This window comes from Bufo gargarizans, chromosome 1 (assembly GCF_014858855.1).
Source record: "Bufo gargarizans isolate SCDJY-AF-19 chromosome 1, ASM1485885v1, whole genome shotgun sequence".
NCBI lineage: Eukaryota > Metazoa > Chordata > Amphibia > Anura > Bufonidae > Bufo > Bufo gargarizans.
Genome location: NC_058080.1, coordinates 156,004,739 through 156,025,517, shown reverse-complemented (window position 1 = coordinate 156,025,517; position 20,779 = coordinate 156,004,739).

Below are 20,779 nucleotides of genomic sequence, written 5' to 3'. Positions count from 1 at the left end.
TGCTGAATAGGAATACTCATTACATCAGAAAATACTATGAGATTTTTGTGACACAGTTTAGCATTCAGCTTTGTTGCTGAGTGGATAAGGTCCTTGCCTCTAATGTACAATGTTGGGTGTTCAAATCCCAGCAGGAACTTTTTGGAAATTAGCACTGACTCCATATATAGATATAGCTAAATATGGAGTCAGAGCAGGCACTTCTAAGCCGAACTAGAGTCCCAACACCCTCCCCTCTTCAGCGCAAGGGGTGCCTGGGGTTCTCCCATTGACATTCATTGTGCTTATGTGCTCGGTAGAAAACCCGAGCATCGCAAAGTGTTCTACACAAGCACTTTGGTGCTCGATCAACATTAGTACGTTCCTTAAAAAACAGAACATGTCCTATTATGGAGAAGGATAAGACTGCTCTTTTAGAGACCAGCTGTTCTGTTCCACAAAATATGGAATGCACACGGACGTCATTTGCATTTTTTGCGGACTGCAAAATACATACGGTTGTGTGCATGAGCCCTAATCGAGATCTAAAATGCTAGTCTATAATATGGTAATCTATAATTATTCTTTTTAACAATAAATATTTATGAAGAAAACAACACGTAGAGTGAACACACAGGGACAATATTTTAAAAAAAATCTGACTACATTATATTGCTCATTTGTCACAGAGTTTTACAGTGTTCATTTCACTCCAATTTCACACTAGAAAACTGAACTTTAAATTGCTTCATTTTAAATAGCTGATGGAAGCAGTTACCTGTGCCTAGAAGATAACATTGAAACTTCTCTGACTAATTAATATGAAAAAGTACAGCATGCACATTAGACTGTCGTGAAGTATGTGTTTACCCTACACAAGTCCCTGATAAAAAGCACTTTTTACTTTTTAATAAATTTGGTACAACTATAGGCAGTTTTACTATGCACTTCATCAAGTAAAACACATCACTGAGAACGAATGACTTTTTCTCGCTGTCAGGAAACTATTGCATTCTAGAGCTTTCATGCCTGAGGCCACACTGCCTTATAATGTGGCACCAGTACCATTACAAAAGTTGCAATGAGGCCAAGTTATGCCTTTACAAAGCTTTACTAAAAATATTATAATATGACCATTATATGGAACACCCAGTGAATGCATTTGCTTTGAGTGGTCAGCGTTTCGGTCAGTGATTCCCACCAGTGATTGTGAGCCAAAAGCAGAATTGGAGCCTCTACAGAGATAAGGTATAAGAGACAGATCTGCACCTGTTCTGTGTTTAGTGCCGCACCTGGTTTTGGCTGAAAATCACTGATGGAAATCACGGACCAATCACTGACGTGTGAATGAGGCATTAAAGACTTATAGACACTAAGAGGCACTCTGGAACTCCCCAGCTCTTAAAGGGTCAGTGAGTATACAACTTACTGTGTTCCAAGCCTATGTCAGACTTCCTATGAGCATTTAAAGGGGTTGTCCCATGAAAAATATTCTACAGTTTTCAAACCAGCGCCTGCATCTGAATACTTTTGTAATTGCATGTAATTAAAAACGTAGCATAGCCACTGAGTTATTCAATAAAATGTTTCTGTATAGCACCACGTGCTGTTTTTCTTATTTCTATGTCCTGCTCACTGAGATGGCCGCACATGCTCAGTTTCATTCTCAACTGCCTCCTGTGCTGTGATAGGGAGAGCATGGACACGCCCCCTGAGCTGCATCAGAATAGACACTCCCCTTGAGCTGTCAGCTTTATATAAATATAGCAGTGCAATGAATGAAGAGATCTTTGGATCCATGTGAGGTACAGGGCTGGTTCTAGCTTTGTTAGAAAGAGACTGTCATTTACTATTTGATATCTGATTTGCATGTTATTCATTAGTCATAGGATAACCTCTTTAAGGCACATTCCCCTGTGGAAGGGTGCCAAAGCAATAGGTTTTCTGTTTGCTAGTCCAGTCCACTCAAAGGTGCACAGTTGTTCTGTTTTCCCAGTGGCAGAGATTAGGTAAGTATAATTCCCACTGTGGTAAAAATGATGTTGGCTTCATTTACTCAGTCAGTATGGTTACACAAATACCACATTTATATCGTTTTTCTTGTGTTTTAAAACGTAAAAAAATACTAACTTTGGATGTTATTTGACAGTAAAAGACCATTAAGGCCCACTACAGAATCAGACTCCTATTGTTCTTAATAGGAGGCTGCCTTACCCTTCATGCTGTTGCGGTTTAAAACTGTGACCACACAAAGAAAGAACTTTACCGTAAACTGCGGACTCCCATAGGAAACAACGGAAGGCACATTCCTCACCCAAGTATTGCTGTCAAAAGATGCTGTGTGAACATACCCTTAGAACATATTCAATAATTAACTTAAGAGTTAAATAATTATTATTAAATGCATCCAAAGACATGGCGATACGGACAACATGCGCTACAGTTTTGCAACAGGTTTGTCCTTTTAGAGCAGAGATACTGGTACACTTTCCAGGCACATAATCAAACTGTAGAATATAATAACTGTGTCTGTAATGCTGCAATTTGTACTACATTCAATCTGAATTTCATGAAAAATTTAATTTTTTCTAAAATAGTAGCTGAAAGTAAAAAAATAATAATCACGTTATCAACTTGATCACAGATAGGCCGTCCACTCCCAGATTGATTGAAGAAAACCCGCCCATAAGTGAGTGTTTAAGCTGGACACTCACAATGACTAGTAAAAGACGAACATCGGTCGGGACAAATCGTGAACTCGATCGCGCAAACGCAATCCGCAAGTTCGCAGCAGACTCCATTCAATTTAATAGCAGGCGAACTTGAAAAACCTTCAGGTCATATTTGCAGCCACCAAATACTTACAAAAAGTGCAAAAAGGCGAAAATTCCCACAAAATATAAGTATTTTAATCATGGGCCATTTTTATGCGTCCTAAAGGGAAACTCTCAAAAATGTGCCATGCTGGAACCTAGAAATTTTTTATTTTAGACCACGGGAGTACAGGCCCCAAACATTAGGCATTCACCGGACAGGAAACATCGAGTGATTATGTGGCTGGAGGTATATTAGATGGTCATTGGATATCAATTATACTGCAGGCCAGTGGAGTACAGGCGCCAAACATTAGGCATTCAATGTACAGAAAAGAACAAGTGATTATGTGGCTGGAGGTATATTAGACGGTTAATGGATATCAATTTCACTGCAGGCCAGTACAAATACATGTCTAATACATATGTTTAAAAGAACTAAAAATATAACATTTGATTAAAAACATGGTTAATGAAATCCCCCCCTTGCATAAACCCCAAATAATAATAGGTTGCATTCGAAAACACGTGGTCGTCACAGGTGTTGAATTGCTCCGAGGCCCCAACAATTAGGCATTCACCGCACAGAAAAGATCAAGTGATTATGTGGCTGGAGGTATATTAGATGGTCAATGGATATCAATTTTACTGCAGGCCAGTGGACTACAGGCCCCAAAAAATTATTCATTCACCGTACAGAAAAGATCAATTGATAATGTGGCTGGAGGTACATTCGGCAGTCACCGTATAACAATTTTACTGTTGAACAGTTATATTACAGGACCCAAAAATTATGCATTCACCGCACATAATAGATCAAGTGATTATGTGGCCGGAGGTATATTAGACAATGGATATCAATGGATATCAATTTTACTGCAGGCCAGTGGACTACAGGCCCCAAAATTTTTTCATTCACCGGGCTGAAAACATAAAGTGACTATGTGGCTTAAAGAGGACCTTTCATCTGTCCAAACATTGTGAACTAAGTATCATGATCTGTAGAGCGGCGCCCAGGGATCTCACTGCACTTACTATTATGCCTGGGCGCCACTCCGATCTCCTGCTATGTCCTCCGGTATGTTCGGTCACTTGGTTATAGTAGAAGGAGACTGCCCTTGTTCTCCTGGGCTTCTCCTTCTCCTAGGCTGTAACCCTGGTCAATCGCAGCACAGAGCTCACAGCCTGGGAGAAAAAACCTCCCAGGCTGTGAGCTCTGCGCTGCGATTGGCCAGCGCTACAGCCTAGGAGAAGGAGACGCCCAGGAGAACAAGGGCAGTCTCCTCCTACGATAACCAAGTCCCCTAAGTCTCCACCTACTATAACCCAGTGACCGAACATACCGGAGGCATAGCAGGAGAACGGAGCGGCGCCCAGCGATAATAGTAAGTGTAGTGAGATCCCTGGGCGCCACTCTACAGATCATGACACTTAGTTCACAATGTTTGGACCGATGAAAGTTCCTCTTTAACCCCTTAAGGACGCAGGGCGTACCGGTACGCCCTATTTCCCGAGTCCTTAAGGACTCAGGGCGTACCGGTACGTCCTAACTTTAAATAGGCATTTCGGCGCCCCAGGGGTTAATCTGAACAGGATGCCGGCTTAAATCATTCAGCCGGCATCCTGTCACAACGCCAGGGGGGGTCATGTGACCCCCCGTGTCGGCAATCGCAGCAAACCGCAGGTCAATTCAGACCTGCGGTTTGCTGTGCTTTTTGCAGATTCTGATCCCTGCGGTCCCTGACCGCGGGGATCAGAAACTTTTGAGTGCCTAAAATAAAAAAAATTCACCCCCCCCTGCACCCTTGCACGATTTTATGCCGGCAGGAGGTGCGGGGGGGTGTCGCAGGCAGTGTGGGCATTGCGGGAGGTTGCGATCCCCCATTGCGATCCCCCGCCCGCCTCCCCTTGAAAATTTGTTGGCTTTTAGTGGGTATACCAGGGTGTCAGCACATTGCTGACACCCTGGTATAAACGGCTGACATCTGTGCAGATGTCAGCCGTCTAACCCTTTCCATACCACGGTCCGTACGGACCGTGGTATGGAAAAGGTTAACTGTCAGGGTCAAGGGGCTCCCTCCCTCTCCCATCGGGGGGCTGCTGTGCCTTTTCAGCCCCCCGATGGAAAGGGAGAGAGCCCCCCGACAGCCCCCCACAGCCCCCCACAGCCCTGCGCTTACCCTTAACCGTCTGCAAAGTTGTGGCAGACGGGGAAGGTTCCCATGGCTACAGGATGCCTGCTGTCCATGGTGCTGAACAGATCTATGCTAAAGGCATAGATCTGTTCAGACAAAGTGTAAGTAAAATACAGTACAGTACACTATATATTGTACTGTACTGTATTATACAGACATCAGACCCACTGGATCTTCAAAACCAAGTGGGTCTGGGTCAAATTTTTTTAAAAATAAGTGAAAAAAGTTAAGAGAATTTTTTTTTATCACTGAATAAAAAAAAAAAAAAAAAAAATACACTACACATATTAGGTATCGCCGTGTCCGTAACAACCTGATCTCTATAAAACGGTCATGTTGCTTTCCGTGCATGGTGAACGGCATAAAAATAAAATAATTAAAACTATGAGAAAATTGAAATTTTGCCCACTTTACTTCCCAAAAAAGGTAATAAAAGTGATCAAAAAAGTCGCATGTACGCCAAAATAGTACCAATCAAACCGTCATCTTATCCCGCAAAAAATTAGACCCTACTCAAGATAATCGCCCAAAAACTGAAAAAAACTGTGGCTCTTAGACTATGGAAACACTAAAACATGATTTTTTTTATTCAAAAATGAAATCATTGTGTAAAACTTACATAAATAAAAATAAAGTATACATATTAGGTATCGTTGCGTCCGTATCTACCAGCTCTATAAAAATATCACATGACCTAACCCCTCAGATGACCACTGTAAAAAAAATAAAAAAAAGGTGTGAAAAAAGACATTTTTTGTCATCTTACGTCACAAAAGGTGTGATAGCAAGCGATCAAAAAGTCATATGCACCCCAAAATAGTGCCAATCAAACCATCATCTCATCCCGCAAAAAATGAGACCCTACTAAAGATAATCGCCCAAAAACTGAAAAGACTATGGCTCTTAGACTATGGAGACACTAAAACATTTTTTGGGTTTAAAAAATGAAGTTATTGTATAAAACTTACATAAATAAAAAAAAATGTATACATATTAGGTATCGCCGCATCCGTGACAACCTGCTCTATAAAATTACCACATGATCTAACCTGTCAGATGATGTAAATAACAAACAAAAAAAACGTGCCAAAAAAGCTATTTCTTGTTACCTTGCCGCACAAAAAGTGTAATATAGAGCAACCAAAAATCATATGTACCCTAAACTAGTACCAACAATATTGCCACCCTATTCCGTACTTTATAAAATGGGGTCACTTTTTTGGAGTTTCTACTCTAGGGGTGCAACAGGGGGGCTTCAAATGGGACATGGTGTCAAAAAAACCAGTCCAGCAAATCTGCCTTCCAAAAACCGCATGGCATTCCTTTCCTTCTGCGCCCTTCCGTGTGCCCGTACAGCAGTTTACGACCACATATGGGGTGTTTCTGTAAACTGCAGAATCAGGGCCATAAATAATGAGTTTTGTTTGGCTGTTAATCCTTGCTTTATAACTCGGAAAAAAAATTAAAATGGAAAATCTGCCAAAAAAGTGAAATTTTGAAATTGTATCTCTATTTTCCATTAAATCTTTTGCAACACCTAAAGGGTTAACAAAGTTTGTAAAATCAGTTTTGAATACCTTGAGGGGTGTAGTTTCTTAGATGGGGTCACTTTTATGGAGTTACTATTCTAGGGGTGCATCAGGGGGCTTCAAATGGGACATGGTGTCAAAAAAACAGTCCAGCAAAATCTGGCTTCCAAAAACCATATAGCGCACCTTTCACTCTATGCCCCGCTGTGTGGCCGTACAGTAGTTTACGGCCACATATGGGGTGTTTCTGTAAACGGCAGAGTCAGGGCAATAAAGATGCAGTCTTGTTTGGCTGTTAACCCTTGCTTTGTTAGTGAAAAAAATGGGTTAAAATGGAACATTAGGCAAAAAAATGAAATTCTCGAATTTCATCCCCATTTGCCAATAACTCTTGTGCAACACCTAAAGGGTTAACAAAGTTTGTAAAATCAGTTTTGAATACCTTGAGGGGTGTAGTTTTTAGAATGGGGTCATTTTGGGGTGGTTTCTATTATGTAAGCCTCGCAAAGTGACTTCAGACCTGTAGTGGTCCCTAAAAATTGGGTTTTTGTAAATTTCTGAAAAATTTCAAGATTTGCTTCTAAACTTCTAAGCCTTGTAACATCCCCAAAAAATAAAATATCATTCCCAAAATAATTCAAACATGAAGTAGACATATGGGGAATGTTGATTCATCACAATTTTGGGGGGTATTACTATGTATTACAGAAGTGGAGAAACTGAAACTTTGAAATTTGCAAATGTTTCCAAATTTTTGGTAAATTTGGTATTTTATTATGCAAAAAAATTTATTTTTTTACTTCATTTTACTAGTGTCATGAAGTACAATATGTGACAAAAAAACTATCTCAGAATGGCCTGGATAAGTCAAAGTGTTTTAAAGTTATCAGCACTTAAAGTGACACTGGTCAGATTTGCAAAAAATGGCCTAGTCCTTAAGGTGAAATAGGGCTGAGTCCTTAAGGGGTTAAGGTATATTATACGGTCATTGGATATAAATTTTACTGCTGGCCAGTACAAATACATGTCAAGTACATATGTTTAAAAGAACAAAAAATATAAAATTGGATTAAAAGCATGGCTAACAAAATCCCCCCTCTTGAAAAAATTATAAATAGTTGAAATTTGATAACACGTGGTCGTCACAGGTGTTGAATACCTCTGAGGTCCCAAACATTAGGCATTCATCAGACAGAAAAGGCCTTTTATGCTGCTGTAGTTACCTAAGACAAGGACCATTATTTGTTCTGGGTGGTGGCAGATGTTTGTGGGCTGTCATGAGGAAATTCAATTAAACATGGCCGTCGACTCGTCACATGTGTTGAATTCCTCTGAGATTCAATTTTAGAAATGTGAGGTAGTCAACACTGTCGTAAGCTAGGCAAGTGCGCTTATCGGTCACAATCCCCCCTGCTGTGCTGAATGTCCTTTTGGACAGGATACCCGTCGAGTGGAAAGCCAAAAGTTCAATGGCAAATTGCGCCAGCTCTGGCCACAGGTCAAGCCTGCACACCGAGTAGTCAAGGGGTTCCTCGCTTCTCAGAGCAACCACATTGGCCGTTAACCGGATGTAGTAGGACACGTGTCGGTCTAGGCATTCCCTGAGGCTGGATCCGGAGGGCGGCTGTTGATGGGTTGGCTGCAAGAATGATCTCATATCCAAAGTGACCAACACATCTTCAAACCACTCTCTTCTTGCATGCACTGTAGAATTGGTACTCGCAACTGTTTCTCTGTGAGTGGAAATTTCTCTGCCAGCGCCCACAACAGCAGAATGCAGCATCCCTCAACTCAAGACCTGGAAATGCTGTATTCTGACAGCCCTCTGTCATTTTGTGTTTGTAGGGGGGTCTAAGTACGTTGCCACCCAGTACTGGTCCTTGCCCTTTATGCTTTTTATACGGGGTCCCTCTTCAAACACAGGAGCATGAAGATCCCATTTGCAATAAATTGGAAGTGGTGGAGCGCACTGGCTCCTGCTCATCGCCCAGTAGAATGTCGTCCTTGGTCTCCTCACCCTATCCACGGACAACACCATGGATCCCAGAAAAGTTTAAAGCCTGCTCTTCTTGCTCTTCCTCATCCTCCTCCCCCCAGGCACCATCCTGCTCTTACTCCTCCTCAGACTCCTGCTGACTTGTCTCAGACGGAGTAGCCCCTCCCCCCAGGGAATTCATTTAGCATTGCAAATTCCTCATCTTCCTGCCCCTGCTCCTCGATAACTTGATCAATGACAGGATGAAATATACACTGCAGAAAGACGGTATAAGGTACGATGTCACCGATGGTACCCTGACTGCGACTGACCAGTTTAATGATCTCATCAAATGGCCGCAGAAGTCTGCATGCGTCGTGCATGAGCAGCCACTGCACTGGTGTGGTGAAAAAATACAAGCTCCACAGAACCTGTCCTGCTGCAGAATTCGTACAGGTAGTCGTTAACGACATGTTTCTACTGGAGCAGCCTATCAAGCATATACAAGGTGGAGTTCCAGCACGTCGGGCAGTAAAAAATCAGATGTCTGACGGGCAAGTGGTGTCACGCGCTACGTCAGCAAGGCAAGCCATAGCTGTGTAAGATCTTATAAAATAGCCATAGATTTTCTTGGCCTGCCGCAAGACATCCTGGACCCCAGGGTATTTGCAAACGAATCGCTGCACCACTAAGTTCAGGATGTGTGCCATGCACGGCATGTGTGCCATTTTGCCGTTTCAGCGCGCGCAGCAGATTTGCACCGTTGTCATACACCACTTTACCAACTGTCAAATTGAGTGGGGTTAGCCACTGATCGGCCTGTGACCGCAGAGATAAAAGAAGTACAGGACCGGTGTGGCTCTTGGCTTCCAGGGACAACAGGCGTAGCACAGCATGGCAACGTTTTAACTGACACATCAAATAGGTTCTGGGGAGCTTGAGGGGTGCAGTGGAAGAGGTGGTAGCAGTGGAAAAGGAGGAGTCAGCTAAGGAGGAGACAGAGGATATAATAGGAGGAGGAGAAGAAGAGGCAGACCTGCATGCAGTCGATGGCGGTAACACCAAATCCACTCGGGTGCCACTAGTTACATACTTGACGACCGTCAGAAGGTTTACCCAGTGGGCAGTAAAAGTTATGTTCCTTCCCTGCCCATGTTTGCTAGACCACGTGTCAGTGGTCAGATGTATCTTGGCACCGACTGACACTGTGTGCCAGAGATACATTCACTTGTTGCTGAACATGGCCATATAGCTCTGCCTTTTTGGGAGAAATAATTCCTTCTGGGGACCTTCCACTGCAGTGTGCTAATGGCCACAAATTTTCTAAAGGCCACGAGTCTACCAGTTTATATGGCAGTAGTTGGCGGGCTAGCAGTGCGTCATCAACTTTTTACGTTCAAACATTTGGGCCACGGAAAACTGCCTTTTCCCAGATGAACACAACAACGGCACGGTGGAAGGTGGAGTGGAGGACAAATGGGAGGAGAGAGGAGAAGGAGAAGAGGCAGGACATGGAGCTCCGTGAGTGTGGCTTTGTAGGTTCTGATGGTGTTGCTCCCACTGGGCTTGGGGATGGGAGGCCAGGTGCCTTCTTAAGGCGGTTGTCCCTAGGTGAGTGTTGGGCTTACTGTGACTTATGCGTTGACAGCACAGACTGCAGATGGCAGCAGCTGACACCTTAAAAAAAAAAACACACTGTGGAGCCATGTGTCGAAATCCTGGGAGTGCCAGATGTGACCGTGTATGGTGGATGGCTTGCTCCAGATACATTTGAATTCTGCTTTTTGCCTCCTGTGCACTGCAAGTTCTGCCTGCTTCTCCTTTCTCCTCACTATCTTCTGCTCTGTCTCTCCCTCTGAACTCCCCTCCTCTTCCTCTCTTGTGGGCACCCACGTGACGTCCATCGACACGTCATCATTGTCACTTTCACCAACACTGACATTAGAGATCTTGGAGTAGGCACCAACAGCGGGGACCACCCTCCTTGGGCTGATCTGGGTACTGTTGTCAGACTGCTGGGTGGCGGCCGTTGCTACCTCCTCTTTCTCATCCAATGCCAAGAAAGGCTGCGGTAAGGTCTGGAAATTAATGGGAAAATAATTCCTCTTACTCCAGTGGAGGGGCTATGGTGGTGGTGGTGGTGTCTTTGAGGGTAAACAAAGGAGAAAGTGAGGTGCTGATACAGAGGATAAGGAGGGTAAAGAAGCGGAAGGCTGAGTGAGCTAATCAACCAACTCTGGTGCCTCTTTTGACGTAATCGAACGCGCCTTCCCCAACTTCCCACTTAGGCTCCAGCCTAGTGGACCTTCCCGACCCCTACCAGCCCTGCAGAATGGCCTGCCTTTTTCTCTGCCTGTCATTTTCAAAAAGACCCTGTGACAAAATCCCTATAGAAGAGCAGATTTGTGGAAGCAGGTATATAGAACCCCTTAATGAGTATTTTCTGAAAGCAGGTATATCAAACCCTTTAATAAGTTTATTTTGAGGAGACAACAGGTATATCACACCATTTGCAATTAGTTGATCCAATAGTGTTTGCCACTCTGTATAGCTACAGTATCTCAGCAGAACCGCACACAAATGCTGCATAATACAAATGCACTATATAGAAATTATATTATAGGTTTATCACTAGGGATGAGCGAACTCGAACTGTATAGTACGGGTTCGTACCGAATTTTGGGGTGTCCGTGACACGGACCCGAACCCAGACATTTTCGTAAAAGTCCGGGTTCGAGTTCGGTGTTCGTCGCTTTCTTGGCGCTTTTGTGACGCTTTCTTGGCGCTTTTTGAAAGGCTGCAAAGCAGCCAATCAACAAGCGTCATACTACTTGCCCCAAGAGGCCGTCACAGCTATGCCTACTATTGGCATGGCTGTGATTGGCCAGAGCACCATGTGACCCAGCCTCTATTTAAGCTGGAGTCACATAGCGCCGCCCGTCACTCTGCTCTGATTAGCGTAGGGAGAGGTTGCGGCTGCGACAGTAGGGCGAGATTAGGCAGATTAACTCCTCCAAAGGACTTGATTAATCGATCGATCTGCAGCTGTGCATCATTGAGCTGCTGAAATTCAATTGCTCACTGTTTTTAGGCTGCCCAGACCGTTTGTCAGTCACTTTTTTCTGGAGTGATCGGCGGCCATTTTGTGTCTTGTGGTGCGCCAGCACAAGCTGCGACCAAGTGCATTTAACCCTCAATGGTGTGGTTGTTTTTTGGCTAAAGCCTACATCAGGGTGAAGCTGTCACACCAAGTGCATTTAACCAGCAATAGTCTGTTTATTTTTTGGCCATATACTACATCAGGGGCAAGCTGCGCCTGTCACCAAGTGCATTTAACCCTCAATGGTGTGGTTGTTTTTTGGCTAAAGCCTACATCAGGGTGAAGCTGTCACACCAAGTGCATTTAACCAGCAATAGTCTGTTTATTTTTTGGCCATATACTACATCAGGGGCAAGCTGCGCCTGTCACCAAGTGCATTTAACCCTCAGTAGTGTGGTTGGTCAAGCTGTCACACCAAGTGCATTTAACCAGCAATGGTTTGTTCATTTTTTGGCCATATACTACATCAGGGGCAAGCTGCGCCCGTCACCAAGTGCATTTAACCCACAGTAGTGTGGTTGGTCAAGCTGTCACACCAAGTGCATTTAACCAGCAATAGTCTGTTCATTTTTTGGCCATATACTACATCAGGGGCAAGCTGCGCCCGTCACCAAGTGCATTTAACCCTCAGTAGTGTGGTTGGTCAAGCTGTCACACCAAGTGCATTTAACCAGCAATAGTGTGGTTATTTTTTGGCCATATCCCAGTCTAATTCTGTCAGTAAATCCATACCGGTCACCCAGCGCCTAAATACTAGGCCTTAAATTTATATCCTGCTAAATCTCTCGTTACCGCTGTACTGTTGTGGCTGGGCAAGTTATTTAGTGTCCGTCAAAGCACATTTTTTGTTCTGGGTTGAAATACAATTCCCAATTTAGCAATTTCATAATTTAGTGGTTTCTGCTGTATCAGAGCTATTTGAAATCTATCCCTAAAAGGGTATATAATATTCAAGGTGCACATAGGGTCATTCAGAATAACTTCACACACACGCTACTGTGCATTTCCAAGTCTAATTCTGTCAGTAAATCCATACCGGTCACCCAGCGCCTAAATACTAGGCCTCAAATTTATATTCAGCTGAATTTGAATACAATACATTGGGCCAAATAATATTTTTGTTGTTGTGGTGAACGATAACAATGAGGAAAACATCTAGTAAGGGACGCGGACGTGGACATGGTCGTGGTGGTGTTAGTGGACCCTCTGGTGCTGGGAGAGGACGTGGCCGTTCTGCCACATCCACACTGTCCTAGTGTACCAACTACCTCAGGTCCCAGTAGCCGCCAGAATTTACAGCGATATATGGTGGGGCCCAATGCCGTTCTAAGGATGGTAAGGCCTGAGCAGGTACAGGCATTAGTCAATTGGGTGGCCGACAGTGGATCCAGCACGTTCACATTATCTCCCACCCAGTCTTCTGCAGAAAGCGCACAGATGGTGCCTGAAAACCAACCCCATCAGTCTGTCACATCACCCCCATGCATACCAGGGAAACTGTCTCAGCCTCAAGTTATGCAGCAGTCTCTTATGCTGTTTGAAGACTCCGCTGGCAGGGTTTCCCAAGGGCATCCACCTAGCCCTTCCCCAGCGGTGAAAGACATAGAATGCACTGACGCACAACCACTTATGTTTCCTGATGATGAGGACATGGGAATACCACCTCAGCATGTCTCTGATGATGACGAAACACAGGTGCCAACTGCTGCGTCTTTCTGCAGTGTGCAGACTGAACAGGAGGTCAGGGATCAAGACTGGGTGGAAGACGATGCAGGGGACGATGAGGTCCTAGACCCCACATGGAATGAAGGTCGTGCCACTGACTTTCACAGTTCGGAGGAAGAGGCAGTGGTGAGACCGAGCCAACAGCGTAGCAAAAGAGGGAGCAGTGGGCAAAAGCAGAACACCCGCCGCCAAGAGACTCCGCCTGCTACTGACCGCCGCCATCTGGGACCGAGCACCCCAAAGGCAGCTTCAAGGAGTTCCCTGGCATGGCACTTCTTCAAACAATGTGCTGACGACAAGACCCGAGTGGTTTGCACGCTGTGCCATCAGAGCCTGAAGCGAGGCATTAACGTTCTGAACCTGAGCACAACCTGCATGACCAGGCACCTGCATGCAAAGCATGAACTGCAGTGGAGTAAACACCTTAAAACCAAGGAAGTCACTCAGGCTCCCCCTGCTACCTCTTCTGCTGCTGCCGCCTCGGCCTCTTCTGCTGCTGCCGCCTCGGCCTCTTCCTCCGCCTCTGGAGGAACGTTGGCACCTGCCGCCCAGCAAACAGGGGATGTACCACCAACACCACCACCACCTCCGTCACCAAGCATCTCAACCATGTCACACGGCAGCGTTCAGCTCTCCATCTCACAAACATTTGAGAGAAAGCGTAAATTCCCACCTAGCCACCCTCGATCCCTGGCCCTGAATGCCAGCATTTCTAAACTACTGGCCTATGAAATGCTGTCATTTAGGCTGGTGGACACAGACAGCTTCAAACAGCTCATGTCGCTTGCTGTCCCACAGTATGTTGTTCCCAGCCGGCACTACTTCTCCAAGAGAGCCGTGCCTTCCCTGCACAACCAAGTATCCGATAAAATCAAGTGTGCACTGCGCAACGCCATCTGTGGCAAGGTCCACCTAACCACAGATACGTGGACCAGTAAGCACGGCCAGGGACGCTATATCTCCCTAACTGCACACTGGGTAAATGTAGTGGCAGCTGGGCCCCAGGCGGAGAGCTGTTTGGCGCACGTCCTTCCGCCGCCAAGGATCACAGGGCAACATTCTTTGCCTCCTGTTGCCACCTCCTCCTACTCGACTTCCTCCTCCTCTTCTTCCACCTGCTCATCTAGTCAGCCACACACCTTCACCACCAACTTCAGCACAGCCCGGGGTAAACGTCAGCAGGCCATTCTGAAACTCATATGTTTGGGGGACAGGCCCCACACCGCACAGGAGTTGTGGCGGGGTATAGAACAACAGACCGACGAGTGGTTGCTGCCGGTGAGCCTCAAGCCCGGCCTGGTGGTGTGTGATAATGGGCGAAATCTCGTTGCAGCTCTGGGACTAGCCAGTTTGACGCACATCCCTTGCTTGGCGCATGTGCTGAATTTGGTGGTGCAGAAGTTCATTCACAACTACCCCGACATGTCAGAGCTGCTGCATAAAGTGCGGGCCGTCTGTTCGCGCTTCCGGCGTTCACATCCTGCTGCTGCTCGCCTGTCTGCGCTACAGCGTAACTTCGGCCTTCCCGCTCACCGCCTCATATGCGACGTGCCCACCAGGTGGAACTCCACCTTGCACATGCTGGACAGACTGTGCGAGCAGCAGCAGGCCATAGTGGAGTTTCAGCTGCAGCACGCACGGGTCAGTCGCACTACAGAACAGCACCACTTCACCACCAATGACTGGGCCTCCATGCGAGACCTGTGTGCCCTGTTGCGCTGTTTCGAGTACTCCACCAACATGGCCAGTGGCGATGACGCCGTTATCAGCGTTACAATACCACTTCTATGTCTCCTTGAGAAAACACTTAGGGCGATGATGGAAGAGGAGGTGGCCCAGGAGGAGGAGGAGGAGGAGGAGGAAGAGGGGTCATTTTTAGCACTTTCAGGCCAGTCTCTTCGAAGTGACTCAGAGGGAGGTTTTTGGCAACAGCAGAGGCCAGGTACAAATGTGGCCAGCCAGGGCCCACTACTGGAGGACGAGGAGGACGAGGATGAGGAGGAGGTGGAGGAGGATGAGGATGAAGCATGGTCACAGCGGGGTGGCACCCAACGCAGCTCGGGTCCATCACTGGTGCGTGGCTGGGGGGAAAGGCAGGACGATGACGATACGCCTCCCACAGAGGACAGCTTGTCCTTACCCCTGGGCAGCCTGGCACACATGAGCGACTACATGCTGCAGTGCCTGCGCAACGACAGCAGAGTTGCCCACATTTTAACGTGTGCGGACTACTGGGTTGCCACCCTGCTGGATCCACGCTACAAAGACAATGTGCCCACCTTACTTCCTGCACTGGAGCGTGATAGGAAGATGCGCGAGTACAAGCGCACGTTGGTAGACGCGCTACTGAGAGAATTCCCAAATGTCACAGGGGAACAAGTGGAAGCCCAAGGCCAAGGCAGAGGAGGAGCAAGAGGTCGCCAAGGCAGCTGTGTCACGGCCAGCTCCTCTGAGGGCAGGGTTAGCATGGCAGAGATGTGGAAAAGTTTTGTCAACACGCCACAGCTAACTGCACCACCACCTGATACGCAACGTGTTAGCAGGAGGCAACATTTCACTAACATGGTGGAACAGTACGTGTGCACACCCCTCCACGTACTGACTGATGGTTCGGCCCCATTCAACTACTGGGTCTCTAAATTGTCCACGTGGCCAGAGCTAGCCTTTTATGCCTTGGAGGTGCTGGCCTGCCCGGCGGCCAGCGTTTTGTCTGAACGTGTATTCAGCACGGCAGGGGGTGTCATTACAGACAAACGCAGCCGCCTGTCTACAGCCAATGTGGACAAGCTGACGTTCATAAAAATGAACCAGGCATGGATCCCACAGGACCTGTCCGTCCCTTGTCCAGATTAGACATTAACTACCTCCCCTTAACCATATATTATTGTACTCCAGGGCACTTCCTCATTCAATCCTATTTTTATTTTCATTTTACCATTATATTGCGAGGCTACCCAAATTTGAATGAACCTCTCCTCTGTCTGGGTGCCGGGGCCTAAATATATGCCAATGGACTGTTCCAATGTTGGGTGACGTGAAGCCTGATTCTCTGCTATGACATGCAGACTAATTCTCTGCTGACATGAAGCCAGATTGTCTGTTACGGGACCTCTCTCCTCTGCCTGGGTGCTGGGCCTAAATATCTGACAATGGACTGTTGCATTGGTGGCTGACGTGAAGCCTGATTCTCTGCTATGATATGAAGACTGATTCTCTGCTGACATGAAGCCAGATTGTCTGTTACGGGACCTCTCTCCTCTGCCTGGGTGCTGGGCCTAAATATCTGACAATGGACTGTTGCATTGGTGGCTGACGTGAAGCCTGATTCTCTGCTATGATATGAAGACTGATTCTCTGCTGACATGAAGCCTGATTGTCTGTTACGGGACCTCTCTCCTCTGCCTGGGTGCTGGGCCTAAATTTCTGACAATGGACTGTTGCATTGGTGGCTGACGTGAAGCCTGATACTCTGCTATGATATGAAGACTGATTCTCTGCTGACATGAAGCCAGATTGTCTGTTACGGGACCTCTCTCCTCTGCCTGGGTGCTGGGCCTAAATATCTGACAATGGACTGTTGCATTGGTGGCTGACGTGAAGCCTGATTCTCTGCTATGATATGAAGACTGATTCTCTGCTGACATGAAGCCTGATTGTCTGTTACGGGACCTCTCTCCTCTGCCTGGGTGCTGGGCCTAAATATCTGACAATGGACTGTTGCATTGGTGGCTGACGTGAAGCCTGATTCTCTGCTATGATATGAAGACTGATTCTCTGCTGACATGAAGCCTGATTGTCTGTTACGGGACCTCTCTCCTCTGCCTGGGTGCTGGGCCTAAATATCTGACAATGGACTGTTGCATTGGTGGCTGACGTGAAGCCTGATTCTCTGCTATGATATGAAGACTGATTCTCTGCTGACATGAAGCCAGATTGTCTGTTACGGGACCTCTCTCCTCTGCCTGGGTGTTGGGCCTAAATATCTGACAATGGACTGTTGCATTGGTGGCTGACGTGAAGCCTGATTCTCTGCTATGATATGAAGACTGATTCTCTGCTGACATGAAGCCTGATTGTCTGTTACGGGACCTCTCTCCTCTGCCTGGGTGCTGGGCCTAAATATCTGACAATGGACTGTTGCATTGGTGGCTGACGTGAAGCCTGATTCTCTGCTATGATATGAAGACTGATTCTCTGCTGACATGAAGCCAGATTGTCTGTTACGGGACCTCTCTCCTCTGCCTGGGTGCTTGGCCGAAATTTATGAAAATGGACTGTTGCAGTGGTGGCTGATGTGAAGCCTGATTGTCTGTTACGGGACCTCTCTCCTCTGCCTGGGTGCTGGGCCTAAATATCTGACAATGGACTGTTGCATTGGTGGCTGACGTGAAGCCTGATTCTTTGCTATGATATGAAGACTGATTCTCTGCTGACATGAAGACAGATTGTCTGTTACGGGACCTCTCTTCTCTGCCTGGGTGCTGGGCCTAAATTTATGAAAATGGACTCTTACAGTGGTGGGTGACGTGAAGCCTGATTCTCTGCTATGATATGAAGACTGATTCTCTGCTGACATGAAGCCAGATTGTCTGTTACGGGACCTCTGTCCTCTGCCTGGGTGCTTGGCCTAAATTTATGAAAATGGACTGTTGCAGTGGTGGCTGACGTGAAGCCTGATTCTCTGCTATGACATGCAGACTGATTCTCTGCTGACATGAAGCCAGATTGTCTGTTACGGGACCTCTCTCCTCTGCCTGGGTGCTGGGCCTAAATATATGCCAATGGACTGTTGCACTGGTGGCTGACGTGAAGCCTGTTTTTCTGTTACGGGACCTCTCTCCTCTGCCTGGGTGCTGGGCCTAAATATCTGACAATGGACTGTTGCATTGGTGGCTGACGTGAAGCCTGATTCTCTGCTTTGATATGAAGACTGATTCTCTGCTGACATGAAGACAGATTCTCTGTTACGGGACCTCTCTCCTCTGCCTGGGTGCCGGGGCCTAAATTTATGAAAATGGACTCTTACAGTGGTGGGTGACGTGAAGCCTCATTCTCTGCTATGATATGAAGACTGATTCTCTGCTGACATGAAGCCAGATTGTCTGTTACGGGACCTCTCTTCTCTGCCTGGGTGCTTGGCCTAAATTTATGAAAATGGACTGTTGCAGTGGTGGCTGACGTGAAGCCTGATTCTCTGCTATGACATGCAGACTGATTCTCTGCTGACATGAAGCCAGATTGTCTGTTACGGGACCTCTCTCCTCTGCCTGGGTGCTGGGCCTAAATATATGCCAATGGACTGTTGCACTGGTGGCTGACGTGAAGCCTGATTGTCTGTTACGGGACCTCTCTCCTCTGCCTGGGTGCTTGGCCTAAATTTATGACAATGGACTGTTGCAGTGGTGGCTGACGTGAAGCCTGATTCTCTGCTATGACATGCAGACTGATTCTCTGCTGACATGAAGACAGATTCTCTGTTACGGGACCTCTCTCCTCTGCCTGGGTGCCGGGGCCTAAATATCTGAGAATGGACTGTTCCAGTGGTGGGTGACGTGAAGCCAGATTCTCTGCTATGGGATTTCTCTCCAATTGATTTTGGTTAATTTTTATTTATTTAATTTTTATTTTAATTCATTTCTCTATCCACATTTGTTTGCAGGGGATTTACCTACATGTTGCTGCCTTTTGCAGCCCTCTAGCCCTTTCCTGGGCTGTTTTACAGCCTTTTTAGTACCGAAAAGTTCGGGTCCCCATTGACTTCAATGGGGTTCGGGTTCGGGACAAAGTTCGGATCGGGTTCGGATCCCGAACCCGAACATTTCCGGGAAGTTCGGCCGAACTTCTCGAACCCGAACATCCAGGTGTTCGCTCAACTCTATTTATCACACCCCTGCCTCAATCAGTTTTTTTTATGAGGCAACTGGTATATCACAACAGTTGCAATTAGCTGTTCCAGTAGCATTTGTCCTCTGTATAGCTGCGGTATCTCAGCAGAACCGCACAAAAATGCTGCACATGCACTATATATAAATTATATTATAGGTATATCTCAACCCTGCCTCAATCAGTTTTTTTGGGGGAGCAACTGGAATATCACAGAAGTTGCAATTAGTTGTTCCAATAGCGTTTGTCCCTCTGTATAGCTGCGGTATCTCAGCAGAACCGCACATAAATGCTGCACAGTAAAAATGCACTTTATAGAAATTATATTATAGGCTTATCACATCCCTGTCTCAATCAGTTTTTTTAGGAGGCAACTGGTATATCACAACAGTTGCAATTAGCTGTTCCAATAGCGTTTCTCCCTCTGTATAGCTGCGGTATCTCAGCAGAACCGCACATAAATGCTGCACAATGCATATGCACTATATATTAATTATTTTATAGGTATATTACACCTCTGCCTCAATCAGTTTTTTGGGGGGCAACTGTTATATCACACCAGTTGAAATTAGTTGTTCTAGTAGCGTTTGTCCCTCTGTATTGCTGCGGTATCTCATCAGAACTGCACACAAATGCTGCACAATACAAATGTACTACATAGAAAGTATGTTATAGGTATATCACACCCCTGCCTCAATCAGTTTTTTTGGGGGGGCAACTGGTATAGCACACCAGTTGCAATCAGTTGTTCCAATAGCGTGTGTCCCTCTGTATAACTGCGGTATCGCAGCAGAACCGCACACAACTGCTGCACAATACAAATGCACTATAATATACTTTCTATGTTAGAAAGTATATTATAAGTATATCACACCCCTCAGTATGTCACACCTCTCTGTAGCAGACCTATACTAGTCCTTAAAAGGACTTTTTTGGCCCTACAGTATTAGCTAGCATTTGGTGTCTTTAACAGTCTGTCCCTGCTCCACACAGCACCCTCTCCCTACACTGGAAAAAGACTGAATGTAAAATGGCAACCAGATTGGGATTATTTATAGGGTAGCGGCTGTGTCCATGTGCTGAAACATCTCAAATGGCATAATAATATGGTGCCGGCAGATATCGCGGCAAACCGTGAATGAGCAAAGTTTTCCACGAAACGACTGCCGGGCGAACCACAAGGCCATCTCTAATGGTGACTTTGTGAAGATGATGTCACAGCGTGTGTCCAGCATGATCATGTGTGTTATCACGCTCGCCCCAAGTCTTTTGGCAGGTGTCCTTTCATCAAGACGGGAGCGAACGGTCTCTCGATGATCAAGTGGATGAGGTGAAAATATATTTTTTTAACCCCTGCGCAACTGAATGTGAGTCACAGATGCCGCGATCAGCGCCAAACTCAGCCTCTGAGGGGTTTAATGATGGGGGCGGGGTGATCACTGTTCCCCATCATTGTGACCACGCCATACAATGGAAAGCCATTTGTGGCAAAGTAATTAGTAACAAATCAAATTTCTTGTCAACATTTTTAAATTCTTAAAAATCAAATAAAGTTTTTGCACAAAGTCTTAGATGTGTTA